The sequence below is a fragment of the Ipomoea nil genome, unplaced genomic scaffold (genome assembly GCF_001879475.1).
Source record: "Ipomoea nil cultivar Tokyo-kokei standard unplaced genomic scaffold, Asagao_1.1 scaffold1043, whole genome shotgun sequence".
Taxonomy (NCBI): domain Eukaryota; kingdom Viridiplantae; phylum Streptophyta; class Magnoliopsida; order Solanales; family Convolvulaceae; genus Ipomoea; species Ipomoea nil.
The window spans coordinates 1247211-1258879 of NW_017617471.1; the positions used below are offsets into that span (position 1 = coordinate 1247211).

General features: G+C 32.0%; 1 long non-coding RNA gene across 1 annotated transcript; it reads left to right on the forward strand.

Annotated features, from left to right (window-relative positions):
• Nucleotides 1–9792: 9792 nt before the first annotated feature.
• Nucleotides 9793–11171, forward strand: LOC109181046. The gene is made up of 2 exons (XR_002054155.1): nt 9793–10378; nt 10459–11171. It is a non-coding gene; the product is annotated as an uncharacterized LOC109181046 (long non-coding RNA).
• Nucleotides 11172–11669: the final 498 nt, after the last annotated feature.

Below are 11669 nucleotides of genomic sequence, written 5' to 3' on the forward strand. Positions count from 1 at the left end.
GGTTGAGCCTTTTTCCTGATGTTGTTATGTTAACACTTTAGAACCATTGGATACTAGGTTTTCGACTTAGTCGGACTATATTTTAGATACCATGAACCCCTTACCTATAAGATTGTAAACTATAGTCTATATCCACTATATCTTAGATTCTATGAATCTCCGGCCATGCTTCTGCATCCCATGAACCCTTGACCTATAAAATCGTAAATTATATTCACTGTATCCTAGATCCCATGAATCCCCGGCTATGCTTCTGAGCACAAGAAGCCCAACTTAAATCCAAATTCTCAATGTTTTGTTTGGAGTAGGAATCAAACCCTCACTATTTTCTTTTTACTCTAGTTTCAAATGTTTGCATTTCAAGTGTTTGAAACCATGTTTTATGCATTTGTTATGAGCTGCATAGGTACTTGAAAGACAATTTCCTAATTCTATACTGAAAATGAAAATGGGATATGAATCTTATCAGAATTCTATTCTTAATATAATTTGATAGGAACCAATTCTTGAATACCTGTTAGAGTGTCTTGAATACCTAAGCTATATAACCTATATTCCTCACTCACAATTAATTACCTTGAAATCTCCTTAGAATTTGCTAATTAACTTTTATGGTAGAGGCCAATTCTAAAGGATTAGGAGTGAAAGTAACTAATTAACTTTTTATGGTAGAATCGAACTCTAAAGGATTGTTAAGTGTATGATAGAAAGGACATTGCAATTGTCATCTCTATATTCAATGGTGCGTTTTTCGTTCCAAATAGGTTCTTATGATGATTTAGTGATTTTTCGGAATTTCTCATTTTATGATTATAAGAATAAACCATATGATTTTAACTTTAGTTAATAGGTAAAATTCAATGAATATTGAATATAATAATTTTTTTCGTTTATACTAAAAATAAAAAAGAAAAACAAAAAACTACTCTAATTACAAAAACTGAAACCATACAAGTCCAACAATATTAGCCATAAGGCCTAAACCATATAGGAATTTAATGTTTTTGAGGATTTATTTACTAAAGTCAATATGTGTAGACATAATAAGCCCAAAAGTAGATAAATATGTGATGTTTCCATCATAATCTTAATGCTCAATTAATGTGAATAAATAAAATCAATTTAAAAGATTATTTTTTGCCAAAGATGAACAATATACTTGAAAAAAATAATTGAATAATAGTATTATATTATAGGAGATTTTAGAAATTTGTTGTTTAATAATACATTATCAACTAAACATTTCAAAGGACAAAATGGGTAATAGGAAAGACAATGAAGGTTTCCAAAAGCCTAGGACTAGATGTTATGTTTAGGTACACAAGCCTACAACTAAACATAAGATGAGGTTTTTATAAGTGTTATAATACAGAGGTTAAGTCTTTTAATCTTGTATTAACCTCTAAAAGTTATCTCTAAAAACACCTCTGAAAGTGTTAATTGCATTTTTTATGTGAATTTAAGGATCTAATAATTAGGGTTTTTAAATAAAGAAATAAAAAATTAAAGACCCAAATGCATCATCTCATATAATTTGATGACTTATTTGACTATTTGAAAAAAAATAATTAATTACATATTGATAGGAAAATACATAGCGTATCAAGTAACTCCTGATCTAGATCAGACTATAGTTGTGTACTTTCCGATCTTGCCAACTGAAAACCCAATCCTACTTGAAAGGTTAATGACCCGCGAGATGCCACTCTAGTCGTCCCAACAACCTTGATCAAATCAATTTGAATGTGTGTCATTCCAACCTAAATGGTGTATGGGTAGGCGGCTAGGCGCCACGCATCCCTATCTAGAGGAAGTCCCAACATGTGTCCCTCCACCCATTGTTATAAAGGGCAAGTAACCCTTCAGAAAATGAAACTTCTTGATTACTTATCAACCTATTCATAATAGTCTGACTCTAATATTTTAACAGGTATTTATATACCGAAAAATCACATACGTCAATAATATCACTTAAAAAACACTTCCTAATACGTTTGGATCTTTGCATAAACTCTACTGTATATTTTACCCATTGGTAATTAACTTTATCACATATAATAGGTGCGATTGGATGTTGGATGGTGGATGGGTGGTACTTTTAAAGTTCATCTTTGATCCACATCACAACAAGTTAGAACTACTTTTAGCATCCAGTCTAAACTCACCCATTTACCTAAATAGTAATCTTACCCATACGTGCTTCTTTCTTTCTTTCTTTCCTTCTTTCCTTCTTTCCCCCCTAATACAAGAAAAAAAAAATCAAATAACAAAACAAATTTAGTTCAAGCAACATGCATCCACTATATCTGCAACGAAATAATTGAAAAACGTGTTCCATCTCAACTAAAAGTCTAAACTGATAGTTTAATTGCACATTTAGGTGCTGGTGTGTGTGTTGTTAGTCAATTTACACATAAACATACTTTTTCATGAATGTTTCGTAATAAACAAACTCAACCTCAGCTCGTTGTAAGAGTTTTTTTTTTTTTTTAAAGGATTGAATCTTAGGTCAACTAATGAGATGGATTTGGGCAATTCTTTAAGGTGAAAACATTACTGAAGCCTGCAAACACAATAAAAAAAAAAAAAATACATTTATAATAAATTAAACACAGTAAATATAAATTATGATCAATAGGGGTGGCTCTACTGATCTTGAATGTTCATCAATTCTCCTGCTGGCAACGAAGAGATATAGACACTGCATGTTAATGGTGATTGAATGCATCTCTGGACAGTGAATTAAGAGGGTTAATCAGTTAATGCCTTGCATGCAATTCAATGAGAGGAGGTTGAGAGTTGAATTCAATTCCTTATTTTCTTTAATTTTATTTAATTTCAACCAATTTAAATCATTTTTACTGTATAGTTTTCTCAATCTATCTTCTCTTTAATGGTATACAATTCATCCAATTAATATTTAGCTGCGTTGCATGGAGTCAACTTTGATATATATGTGAATGTATATATTAGACAGAGTGGATGAATCTATTGAGGGATTGATTTGATATCTCATTAACTATGCCTTGAGGTACATTTTTATTGGTCTGATCACCTGTTAGTCGATGGTTGAGACACGTCTCGTGACTTATCTTTCTCACTAACACATTAAAATAAAGACAGTTTGGGAGCTTTCGAAATTAAAGTACAATCATTTTTAATATGTCGTTAAGTATGACTCGCTGATTTACGACATATAAAAATGTTATGTTTTTGTTAAAAAAAAAAAACATTATAGTGTAAGAAAGAAGAATAAATATATATATATATATTGATGAATTAGCAGACACATATTTAATCAGCTGTACAATTTAGCAGTAAGAATCGAAACAAAGGATGTGAAGACTTAATACCTTTCTCCTGGGAGTTGTCAGTGTGTGCCTATACAATGAAATGGTCCCTTTAATTTTTAATGTGACAGGTAATAAATTGCAGTAATAATTCAATATGTAATTTAATAGTAGGTGTACTTTGTTTTCAATTTAATATAATTAAATAAACACAAATAATTTTAAAAAAATATTGATTTTATTTTCCCTTACAAATCAACATAATATATCGAAGAATATAATAATGTCACACATATATATATACAAGCAAAGTCTTGCTATTGTGATTAAAATATTGTCAAAATGTAACCATAGAGCCAAAAAAAGTCATATCATTTTACTAACCTTTGACATATAAATGATAAGTCAAATCACTACGTGAATAGTTATTTCATTTATGAAAAAATTTACAACTGTTATTCGAAAATGTATTCTAGTTGAATATCGTCATAAGACCTTAGTCAGCAAAGGACCATAAGAAGGTATACTAATTTAGGTTGTCTGAACCAAGACTATGTGGTCTAATGGTACCCGAGTTGGACTTCCATTTGGAAAGTTGTGAGTTGAGAAAGTATATGAACAGATACTACATTGTAATTATCCGATCAATTCGACTGGGTTGCCCCAATACACACTATTAGGATTGGGCAAGGTGGGTATCTAGTTCGCAAATTTACATACTCCGAGCATACAATGTTAACATATATGTAACTGATTACCTTGTTTTGTAAGTTTCTTTCAAATACTGCAGTCACACAATATTAACAAATCAAGATTTGGTGACCATGTATTATATCAACAAATTCCTTTCTACAGTCGTTATGTGTTTTGACTTAGAAAAATAATTTATATTCTTGAAGTTCACAATTTCAATACTAAAAAATAAAAATACACAATTTATATGCCGTTTAGGACCAGGGTCCACCTTGCAAGGTGGACCTTGGTCCATTGTATAACAAATCTATCTTGTTTTACCCAAGTTGTCACCATTTCTAAGTCAACATGTTCATTGACACATACATATTAAATTAATCGTTGTCATTATAAACTAATTAAATAAAAGGAATAAGGGTCAAATAGGCCATCGAACTGCACCTAATAATGCAATTAGGCCATCGAACTTTAAAAAGCAACAATTAGCTCCCTGAACTAACTAATTCTATTCAATTAGTCCAATTTGTAGGTTTTGGAGGTTATTAGCAGGTCACCCCTAATTTATAATATTTTTAAAAAATTATTATTTAAAATACTTATTTAAAATTAAAAAAAAAAAAAAAAAAAAAAAAAGATACCGTCTGCCGGAGACGAAGAAACCTTCTTCGTCTCCGGCCATGGAGACGGAGTTAATTTCTTCGTCTCTGGCCGGAGACGAAGAAGGTTCCTTCGTCTCCGGCCAGAGACGAAGAAGTTAACTCCGTCTCCGGCCATGGAGACGAAGATATTCTTCGTCTCCGGCCATGGAGACGAAGATATTATTCTTCGTCTCCAGCCAGAGACGAAGAAGATTTCTCCGTCTCCATGGCCGGAGACGAAGAAACCTTCTTCGTCTCCGGCGTGTCAATCTCTGTTTTTTTTTTTTTTTTTTTTTTTTTTTTAATTTTAATTATTAATATTAAATAATTATTTTAAATAATAATTAATTTTTTTTTTGAAAAGAGGTAACCTGCTAACAACTTGGAAACCTACAAATTAGACTAATTGAATAGAATTTGTTAGTTCAGGGACCCAATTGTAGCTTTTTGAAGTTCGGTGGCCTAATTGCATTATTGAGTGCAGTTCGATGGCCTATTTGACCCTTATTCCTAAATAAAATTATGTTTTTTAATGTTAAATAATAATTTTTAAATATTTCTCGAATCCAATCGTGACAAGTAATTGAATTATACAAACTTTAGTTTAATATCATTCAATAGCATTGACTTTTTTGATAATCTTTATTTAATATTTTACCATAAATTAGCCAGAGACTACTACCCATCTGGCTTTTCTCTTTATTTATGTACTACTTGTCAACGGAAATTTTTTGCAGACTAATTAAAAAGTGAAGTTTTGGTAACGTGAGAAAGTTTAAAAATTAATTGTCTTTTTCGGTCAAGTCCATCACACATAGTTACATAATCATCTTAATGTGTTTTTTCTTTCCTGTGTGATTTATAAGTTATTATATAAAAGATGATTTATTTAGTTTGGTACATACTCTTTTAAATAGTAACCATAAATTCCTTTTGTCATCGACTTTAAAGTAAAAGTTAAAAGAAAAAAACCTAAAAATTAATTAACATGAAAAAGTTGTCACTTTAAATATAAAGTTAATTTTTTTTTTTTTTTTTTTTTTTTACTTCATTGCAGAAAAAAGTGTCAGCAACTTGGTATCGACGCTCAAGAATTATGGCTGATTTTACTAATCAAAGAAAAAGGTGCGTGCATGTATGTGCATGTAAATTTTTTCTTTGTGCAATAACCACGTGATTGGATTGGCATAGCAGCCGGTTGAATTTCATCATGCACGTACGTCTACCCATACACACATGGGTTTACTAATCCAGTCCGCATAGACAGCTCAATTGGTCACATGAATGAAATTTAAAAAGAATAATTAATGATCGAGTCTCATCAACGGTAGTATGGAAGCAACCTCTCAAAATGAGGGAGTTTCTTGTGCGCAATAAGCAAAGTTCTAATTTTTATGTTCAATTAAGTTACCATAATTTACGTCCCAAAAATATTATGTCGGGTCGGAATGTGGGGGCCCTTGCCTGTTTTAACGATCACATGTGAACTTGTATTAAAATGAGATATACAATTACACCGTCATAATAGTGATGATGCAATGTATATATATGCACGCACAACATCTCATTTGAAGTGGTGGATAAGATAGAGTTTGAACGTTGATCGAGTTTTTTTGTTTTGGGTGACAAGTCACAAAATTGACCAAATTTCACGGTTGATGGCTGGCCTTCAACATAAATCCCTAAACTCAAGGGATTTGACCCAAAGCTTCATAAATATGTACACATGCAAATAAATAAAAGTATAAAGTATACATATATAAAGATTTTACTACCAAAATTGTCTAACACAATAGAAGGTAATTTCTCAAACTACTGTAAAAAAATTGCAATTTAACACACAAATTCAAAAAATTCCAAATAAATACTTGGATTTACCATTGGGTGAAGCTCACCTTTTAATTATAACCGGCAAAGAATCTTAATGAGGTAAACCAGAATAGGTTACTTCCACAGAAAGTTAAACTTGATATTTTATAGTTACTCAGTCATCTACCAAATTAACCAACTCGGCTGGATTTGTCCCATTCCAAATAAGCACTTGAAGTTGTGAAAAGACCGAAAGAGGATTTTACCGAAAGCTTCAATTCATAATAAATATGTTCAAGGGCTTATTTAACCCTTAATTGCTAGCCAACTTCTGCATTGACCAAATAATAACATTTTTTTTTTTGAAAGGATATAACATATTATTTGTTATTCTCCCTTAGGTTTACAAATTGTATAGCATCTCTCGAAAGATTAGACCCTATTCTTTTTGCAGATCCTAAGAAAATATTTGTAAACATACTTTAAAAAACTGATAATATTAAGATGCATTAAATGGTATTGAATAAGAAGAAAAATACATTTGAGATGGTATGAAGGTAATCCAAATCTGCTAACATCAATCATTCGGTGGAGAAATTTTGTACGTATTTGAATGAAATAAATTAAAGCTATATATAGTCAATGATATTGCGTGATCTTTGGAAAAATTAGGAAGGAAATTCGGAGTTTACTTATTTATTTTATTCGTTTAATCATTCAATTTTTTAAATGAAAAATTAAAAAAAAAAATTGAATCTACGATGCCCAAAACTTTTTTTTTTTTTTCAATTTTTGGATGGCTTTTTTTTGGGTTCATTTTTAAATTATTATTTTGTGGAAAATATTAATCATTTTAAATTGATAAATAAATGTATTAATTTTGATTTTTGAAAAAGTAAAAACTCAATTTTAAAAAGATTTTTGGATGTGGGCCAAATCGGGTTGAGATTTTTTACTATATTAATGGTCCAACCCAACTAAACTCAGTCTAGTTCAAATAGTAACTGAGTAGATCATGAGTCGACCAGCTCTTTTAACACCATTCGAAAAGATAGAAAGATATCAATAAATGTCATTTGATTCGGGAGACATTTTTTTTCAAAATAAATCTTTGTTTCTTTGATCATAATATATTTTTTTGGCAAACTTTATTTTCTTAATTTTCAAATAAGCTCTAATAAAATTAAAATGTTGAAATTCAAAGTTTAATGAAATGGAATTTTTTTGTATATAAAAATAAAATAAAATAATTCATTCATTAATCATGAGTTGTCGTAAGTCAGTCGTAAGTAGAATGCCCCTCATACGTAACTTTGGAATTTATTATGGATAGCTATTGAAATTTAATAAAGGTGTCTGGTTGGATTTGTTAGAAATTTATTATTATTGTAATTAAAACAATGAAACTAACAATAAAACGCATTCATGCATCTTTTTGGGTGACGAGATACGCGTAGTCATTATTTGAAGATGTGTAAACTGTACTAGAAATAACTCGTGAGGCAGATTTATGATCGAGAATTATGTTTCATCAATTTGACTGCCTTTTTGAGGCTAAAATTTCTTCTTCTTTTTTTTTTTTTTCTTAAATGTACCTAAATTTATAGTTTTAGATATTGAGCTTACCGACTATTATAAATAAAAATGTATGGTAATGTTTTTATAGTAATAATAATTGTTTTTTTTTTTTTACTATTTACAACAATATAATCAACATGTTTATTTACTAAATAATATCAATAAAATATCTTATTTTAAACAATTTTTTGATTATCCAAAAAAATTGTTATTAAATATTTTAAATTTTCAACTCTTCCAACCGCCACAAACAAAATAAAAGCCTAGAAATGGGTTCATGCCATAACGTCATGGTTATGTTTTAAAAATTACGACCACTATCGATTGAAAATCTATGACAACTTGACCTAACAACTTTTTCAATGATTTTTATTGGCGGATAATATTATTGATAACTTTCAACGGATGATCTATAATAACAATAAATAATTTTTCGAATCGTTGTAGTGGTTGAAAAGTCTAATTCTGACATGAAATTTTTTTATTTTTTTTTTATAACTACTTGATAATAAATAATAACAAAAAATTCAAAAAGTTTACTGTTGTACTATTAGTTTAATTAATGTATAGCATATAACTCGGCATTACAACTACATGCCAACAATGTTTTAATTTCAAACCACTTGCATTACCATTTAAAACTTTGGTTGGCCATACATGTACATGTTAAATAGTTAAATACATAAATACATATAAAAATGTACAAATGTGAATTTGATGGTGTGTAACGACTTTGTACTCACCAACCATCCTTAACTCACTCCCACATATGTACTAACAATTTAGAGGTTGTCATTTGAGCCTACAATACAAGGTCTTTTTAGTATTGATTTGTAGACAATTACAAATAATTGTAGTTTATTCTGTGTGTACTCTCGCTCTCGTGTAGTAATTGCAGGTTTTCATGACCAATCAAATTAAAGGTGTTGAATCCGAGGAGATAGAGTAGCTAGTGTTGTTTAAAATTAAATGTGCAACGCCTTCTCGGTCAAACTAATATCTTTCTAGTGATGTTTGTCTTTTAGTGTAACTTGCGGGCTACTACTATCACCATATCTTTTATTTTCTGGTAATGACTTCATATTTTCACGAAATAAAATGGCGTTGAATGCGTGGAGATGGAGTAGACGTAGTATTAGTGCGTAATGCATTATTTTCTTGTCCACAAAAAGAGAAATTTTCTCGCCCCGAGTCCCCACATTCTGACCTAATAAGATAATGATGGGATAAATCACGGTGACTCATCAACTCATATGACTCGTGCCTGGTGCCTGATGCCTGGTGCCCACAAAAAATCACCACATTAGGTGTAATTTTCAGCAACGGTAAAGGCTTGATTCTATGTCCTTGCCCCTACCATTAACACCCAGAAACTAACTGAGCTACCCAATGCATCATTTTCTTCGCCTGAAAGGTTGAATCCAGAAACTAACTTGAGCTACCCAATATAATGCATCATTTTCTTCGCCTGAAAGGTTGAATCCTAACTCCAAGGGCTCCACACCCTAACCCAAAAGAACATTTGAAATGATATAAATCACGATGATTCAATAGTTCAGCCGACAATATCAAATGTTGATGCGCACAAGAAATATGTTTTGCCCACTTTAGACTACCGATGACGAGGTTCGAACATTGGTCTCACATGTGAATTCATCATTTTCTTGTTGTACATCTTGTCGTTGTAGTAAATCGAGAACATAAACAAATCCTTTAATTGCAAGGGGTCAAACGTGATACATACGACATAGAATTGAAGCATCCTGGAAAGCATTGATGCATCTCAATATATACAGCTAGGCTTCATCGTCGTCATCGTCATCAACGCAAAAACAGATACATATATACAGTAGCCATGGCTGAGCATATATATGTATGTATATTGTCATCGTATCATCGATCTACCAGCTACAAATTCACACCGACTCTCTGCACTGGACTTCACTACTTCACTTAATATATTATCGTAAATGCATTATATATTTACTCCAATTTTCCTTTTTCTGCATCCATCTTGGGATTTTTTCCATCAATTAATACATTTGCTGCCCCTCGATTTACTCTCTCTCTCTCTCTCTCTCGTCTTCTACCATTCCCTCCTTCAATTCCATTGAATGATCATTTCAATTCTTATCAATTCAATTCCCTTTCTCTCTCTCTCTCTCTCTCTTGCTTTCTTTCTTTACAATTACACCCCCCCAACCCCCATGATTTAATTAATTAAGCTTTAAAGCAATCCCATCTTTCTCTGCTATATATATATAGGCTCTTCTCCTTCCATCGCCACCAAAACCCATCCCTTCATCTGGTGGAGCTCCGCCGTGACGACCGCCCCCCCGCTTTGCTGCAAATTCCGGCCGCTTTTTTCAGGTTTTTTCCAAATCTTTCTCAATTTCAATTCCGTGCCTCCCTTCACTTCTCGCCACTGATTTTTGGTGTTGTTTAATTAGCTATCATGAGCCGGAGGAACGGGAATAATGGAGGGCCGAAGCTGGACTTGAAGCTAAACCTGTCGCCGCCGAGGATGGGGCGCCAGGCGGCGCACGAGTCGCCGGGGCGATCGTCGACGGTGTCCCCGACGTCGCCGCCCAGCTCGTGCGTTTCGTCGGAGAACCCGGAGGAGTCCCGGCGTTACTCCAGCAGCCCGGAGGCGGCGGCCATGGTTCTCGCCGGCTGCCCGCGGTGCCTCATGTACGTGATGCTCGCCAAAGACGACCCCAAATGCCCCAAGTGCAAAAGCTCCGTTTTGCTCGACGTTTTCTGCGACCATAACAATAACAAGAGCGCCGGCAAGAGTTAGGGATTCATCATATCGTCGTCAAGAATTAGCGAATTATTCAACCGGTTTAATGTTAGATCAACAACTGTTGGATTGAGATTGATCAACGTAAAAGTTACTAGGACGATGTATAATCATCCTATTATTGTTAGTATTATTATTATTATTATTGTTATTGTTATCATCATCATCTTCTTCATTGTGATAGTTCTATACTCTGTAACTGTAGGAGTATAGGCAATGGAAGTAGGAAATTAATCTGGGTACAATTATGTTGGTTGGTGTAAGTTTTTGATCTATCTTTAGCAGAAACCGATGTAAGCAATGGGACAACAACTCAGAATGCCCAGATTTATTTTATGTATAATTTTTTAGGTTATTTTTGTACTTCATGTCTGCCCCTTCCTCTGCAGACGACTTTCATTTTATTTTATTTTATACTACAATAGTATCCGCCCCTCATGAGAGAGTCAAGTTTCGTTAGAGTTTAACTTTAATTTTTTTTTTTTTATCTGCTATCAAAGGGTGCGCTCTGAGTGAAGTCCACCTAGTGATCATAGCTCGTAAAGAAATCATCATAGATTATCCATAACTGATTGATTCAAATCAAGAAAACTAATATATAGTTTATACCAGAAATCAAACTTGAAACTTATTAGGGTTAAGTTCAAACATTTTTATGCATAAGATTTTTTTTTTTTTTTTTTTTTTTGTACTTATTGAATTGATATAATTAGTACAAAGTATCTCACAAAAGTTGACTAATCTAATCCAAATTTAAGAGGGTTCATTTTTTATTTTTTTTTCCTTTTGTATACTTATATTAGTATCTGCATTTCTTATATGAGACTAATCTAATCAATTTTTGGTGAAATTTCATTA